Below are 5,932 nucleotides of genomic sequence, written 5' to 3' on the forward strand. Positions count from 1 at the left end.
GATGAGAGGACTTCACGACTTTCCTCATCTTTGTTTATTGGTGTATTCGACGGTCTTCCACTATCTTCATCCAAAGAGTTGGGTGTTCATTCTCACCGTAGGCCTACGGTTGGCAGCACTTGCCTACTATAAAGGTATAATACTTCTCCACCCTAAGGTTCAGGCTTAACAGCGACGTCTCTCTTGTAGGTACGTCTCTCTAGATTTACCATTCCTCATAACAAGGGCGAACAATATGAGTAGTCGTCATGGGGGCCAATCCATGTCGCACCCAATCATTTCCTTGTTTTCAGTTTGGTATATCTCGTATTCTAACTCTTGGTCAACCTCACAAGTTTTGACAAAAACCACCATGGAGAATTGAATCAATGTTTCAATCCCCATTATTGAATTATTTTGAAAACACTTCTATCGATCCTTGACTAGGGTTTTGCGTATCTTACATCCTATGCTTCTTCATCTGATAGGAAACATCTAGGTTGATTTCACTATTGTTATCTTCAGGGCAAGTTGCCGAGAAAACATTCTCTGGGTTGGGTATAGATGAGAATAGATAGAAAGATTCTAAAGAAGATTTCCTACCCAACACATCACATCAAGACAAAACATCTTACAAACAACATCTAACAAGCATCAAACAACATTTTTCAAACACAAAATAACTAGTATGGTCATATCTCAATTTGGTAAGATCAATACTTTGTTACTTTATCGTTGGTTCGCTAAAAGAGAACTAATGCTGGTCTAGTCTATTTCTATATTGGATGCATCAAGTTTCTATTCTACTCCTTCGGTTTATCTTCGTGTATTGTGTAGTCTGCATCGACGTCTTTCTTCAAGTGTTTTCATTGGTCTTCCATGAAACACTTCTTGTAGAGTCGAAGAATATCACATGAAGCATCAGTTCCTCATTTCAGGCACACGGTCATAATCGGTCCTTGTTGATAGTTTTTATAAGGGGGGTCATCTAAAGAGACGAGGAAAACATTTTTAAAGATGGAGTAGGTGAGAATACTAGAAGTTTCACAAAGCAAACATCCTTTTTTTTTGAAATAGGATTAGACAAAATTTTCATCCTAGGGTCTTCCTATTTCTAATCCAAACCTAGGGTCTCGATCCTACAGGCAACACTATGCTCTGATACCATTCTGTAGCACCCTATCTTTAAATAAAGGCAAGATACCTGTGTATAGTGCTATTCCCGGGATCACTGATAGCACACACATTACAAAATATAGTAATCATTGCAATAGTATCAAATTACTACATCGTTGATCCAGAGGGTACAATAAAACCTACAAATTTCATAGTCACATGGACTAGCTCAGAATAAACACAGCAGAAAGTAAATCAGCAATGAGCCTTCATCATCTTCATGTGCCACAGGCAGTCATGTTGGAATGTAGACTCGAGATCCTACCACGTACTTCCCCTCAGAAAATCCTGCACGTTTGAATATGCAGCCCCACGAATGGAGGTCAGTACAATGATGTACTGGCAAATGACACTTATATGGTGGCAGTTTTAGGCATGACTATCTACATGATATTTGGCAAGTGGAGTTTAGGCAAATTTGCATAAAGCCAATTTTATCCTACATTTTATTTTAAAACAAAACTTTTGTAAAACTTGTAATGTTGTCATAAACAGTATCATGGTTACATCTCCCATGTACTATCAGACAGTTGCTACTTAAATTTTTAACTCATTCAGAAAAGGTGATGAGATTCTTCCGTACATTCCCTGCCTTGAAAGCTCAAAATGTCCGTAACCGGGGACACGGCTAAGATCTTAGGTTTAACTCTCGAGAAGTTGTGCACTTTCACCTTACGACCCACCCTTCCCAAGAGAAGAAATGAGACAAGATCTTTCAGAAGAAGGCTTCAACCATAACCAGCTAGACCCGTTCCCGTTTGGTTGCAAGCCACATCATCATGTCTAGCAACAAGTTTGACCTCACAACTTACTTAATCCCGGCAGAGCCCATAATACCATAAGGCTGCACTGGAAGCTAACTAAAACATGGACGACATATTAATCTCTTTAATCCTGAGTGGCCATCCACAAGTGCACTCTCAGGCGACGACAACCACAAAGTGGCCCTGAGTAGCCACTCAACCTATGCGTACCCCTGTGCGACGACAACCACGATATGGCCCCCGAGTAGACATGTACCCTCGTGACGACAACCACAAAGTGGCCCCGAGTAGCCACGCACCCTCAAAGCGACGACAACCACACCGTGGCCCCGAGTAGCCGCCCACCAAGCAATTACCAATCCACCTGTGTGTTTCATTAAGGTTTTTAATTTTAATTCCCAACACTCACAAGACAGAATATTCAAAACAGCAGTAGCATTTTGTTATTGCTAGGCATACTCAAATTAGTAGCGATGGTTCAAGGATGGCTACACACTACTAGGATCTAAGCATAGCATAACTTTTGAAAACAAAATTCTACCATGCATACTAGTTTTAAGAAAACACTAATGCATATATAAAATAAGTAGGTAATTGAGTGTCACTTGCCTTTTTGGTAGTCGAAGCGCGTTCACTTCTCTTATTCAAAATACGTGCCTCTCCGTACAAACTATAATATAAAATATAGCACAACATAAACACACCATTCAAAAACAATAACAACAAAATCAAACAAGACAACAATCGAAAATCGCTCTATGGTACTAAGGTATGGCATGAGGTTTGGCTTGGAAGATATGGCGGTGAGAGTTTGGATGGCAAGACATATGATTAGAAAGAGATGGATTATCCAAGATATAATTGAAGAATCTTTATGCTTTACAAGAGCATGAAAAGAATTTGAAACGACTCATGTGAATTGAATCACATAAGTGACAAATAATGCAACAACAATACTATTGAATAAGTGTGACAACATTTACTCAAGATAGTAAGAACTATACATAGGCTTGGGTATAAACAATAGAGTTACTCAATTTACCCATTTGTAAGTTGAATAGTTTTAAACTAAGTCAAAGGAGTGAATGAAAATGAATCTGGATAAACACGATATTGGTTCAAGGTAAAGTGTCGAGTGGCATTGGTGTGCGGATGGGATCATAAGTTTTACCTTCTCAAAATAATCATGTTGAGAAAGGATTATAGAAATCGATAATGGATATATACTCAAATTCTCATATTTGAATTTGAATATTTGCAAAGTGATTCAAATATTTTAGATGGTGGTGCTATTGGATGAAATGTCAGAAAGCAAGGCTTATGCAATTGACATAGTGTGATAACACTTATCAGAGTAGCACAAGGTCACACATAGCATTGGATATGAACTACTGCCATATTGAACTACTCAAAAAACTCATTTGAAAATTGAATAGTTCGAACTAAGTGGAAGGGTTGAATGGCATGAATGATATCGAGATTTGGTTTGCGGAGCCTAATGCATAACAAAGGTTCATCACATGTGATATGGGATAGAGTATCTCCACCCTACTAAAGCAAGGTAAAATCTAAACTAGAACATGTGATACTTTTACTCAAATAACTCAATTGTTATTTGAATAATATGAACTAGACAACCAAGGGTAAGCTATGCATTATATGTGAACATGATAAAGAATTATAACTGGTCCTGTAAGATGGGTATGAGCATAAGGATCAATTTGGCTAAAGGAACTATGTTGAAGCCAGTCATAGGACTGCACTTTTCGCGAAAAGTTATTAGAAAAAGTTCTCCGGATGGAAGACTTTTCTACACGAAAGTTGTAGAGAATTCCATTACAAGCGTATCGCCAAAAGAATTTCTCGGAAAAAGTTTGTAGAATTTATTTTATAGATGATGTTGCGGGACAAAGTGGTACTGCGAAAATAAAGTGAGTGAAACTGCCACGCAATATGTCTAAGATGATCTACGTGATTTGCCGATTCCGACGGTATAGGGTTTGTCGAAATCCAACGTGTAGAACTTAAGATATGTATTTTACAAAACTAGACATAAGTGGTCACACTTCTAATGGTGTACGAAAAGTTGTCCAAACAAGTTACTCGGATGGAAAAACTTTCTACATGAAAGTTGTAAAGTATCTAATTACAAACTTAACGGAAGAACAACTATTCTAAATGGAGGTGTAGATCTAAGGAAATAAAATTGTGAAGTTACTAAAGACAATCTACGTAAAAAAGCGAGAATAGAATTATTACCAGGCAAAGAATGCGTCGAGTCGCGGTGTTTCTCCAAAAAGCGTTGTTGATGCTGCGTCGCGTAAAAAGCGTTGCGGATGCAGCAGCATCGCGTATGTGCGTCGCGAAGCTTCGGGAAGGGCTGCAGCGCTGCGGGCTGAGAGAGAAGAGGGCGCAAGGCGCTTTGGTGTGTTTGGGGCTGCTCCTTTAGATCCTTTATATAGGCTGAGAGTTGGAGCAAATTTATTCAAAGAGGCGAGGTGGTACTAAACGAAAAGGAAAAGGAAATAGGAACGGCGTGCGTGCGGGGCGGCCTGGGCGCGGGGCGTGGGCTGGGGACAAGGGAGGCCGAGCGGCGGTTGGCTCTCTGCCGCTCGCGCGAGCTGGGCCGAGCGGCGGTTAGCCGGCCCGATCTGTTTTTTTTATTTTCCCTTTTCTTGTTTCTTTTATATAATGAGTTTCGTAATTCCGATTTGAATGAAACAAATTTCTATAAGTTTGAAAAATTAGTTTGCTTAGCATAGGGCAACAAAATTACTTAAATTTTATAAATTATTATTTTACATGATTTTATTACTATTATGCCATTATGGCCATATACGATGGTTTCAACATATGCGAGTTTATAAAAATTTGTAAAAATCAAAATAGTGTTTTAGGACAGCAAGGAACCTATTTAAAATCCATTTGTGGAAATAAAATAATAATTATATGCACTTAGCCTAATTGGCTACTTTGACAGTATTTTACAAATATAGTTTTCTATAGTTTAATTTTCTTAAATAAAAATCCATTATGGATTTGAAAACTTTGAAAGAAAGTATATGTTTGATTTTGAAAATACTTTGAAACCAAAAGTATTTAAAAATTCTATTTTGGGATTAACTTGTAAATAACTGTGAAATTTTTTAATTCTTTATGAATTTTCAATCAAGTTGAAACAATCAAGCATTAAATTTATTTTTATTTCATATTTCAAAATTTAGAAAATTTCGGGATGTGATAACTTCCTACGTGATCATGTTGCCAATAAGGATATTGATCTCACTCATGTGGGAACAACCTACCAATTGGCGGATATTTTCACTAAGCCTTTGGATGAAGCCCGCTTTGTTAACTTGAGAGGAGAACTTGGTGTTCTTGATCCTAAAAACTTGGATTGATTAACTTCTTGCACTATATTCTTGCATTTATCTTGCTATCTAGCTTAGAGGCATAGCACATATGGGGATAGTCATCCTACCATGTCTTGGTACGGTGCATACCTATGTGTGCAACATAAATAGACCCAATGTCATTATGTGGACCCAAGCATGTCTCTTCGCGGTCTCATGACATTTGCGCTTTCACATAGGGGGAGTAATCCCCCGCCCCTCATTGAGCCTTTATTACAACTTGATTTGACTATATAAGGGCAAATGATCTTATTGCAAACATCATTTCCAAATGACTTATGATTCTTGATATATACTTCGAATCATGCCCATTGTTGCTATTCACATCTTGTTTGGATTTTCTCTCCAATGGGTATGCCTAGAGAACTTTGTGTTTCCAACCCCATGTCTATGCTCATCTCATCATCATCTATCTATCTATATGTACATGTCATCATCTGAGCACTCACACACATTTACACAAAGCATAGGGGCAAAACGAGGCAAATCTAGAGATACCTGGGTTGTCCGGTCCCTGGCCCGGTTGGACCGGGTCCCTGACCGGATGGTCCGGTCGACCGGGCGCCAACCGGGTGCTGGGCCGGATCGGCCGGCGCCTGG

This window comes from Lolium perenne, chromosome 3, assembly GCF_019359855.2.
Source record: "Lolium perenne isolate Kyuss_39 chromosome 3, Kyuss_2.0, whole genome shotgun sequence".
Lineage (NCBI taxonomy): Eukaryota > Viridiplantae > Streptophyta > Magnoliopsida > Poales > Poaceae > Lolium > Lolium perenne.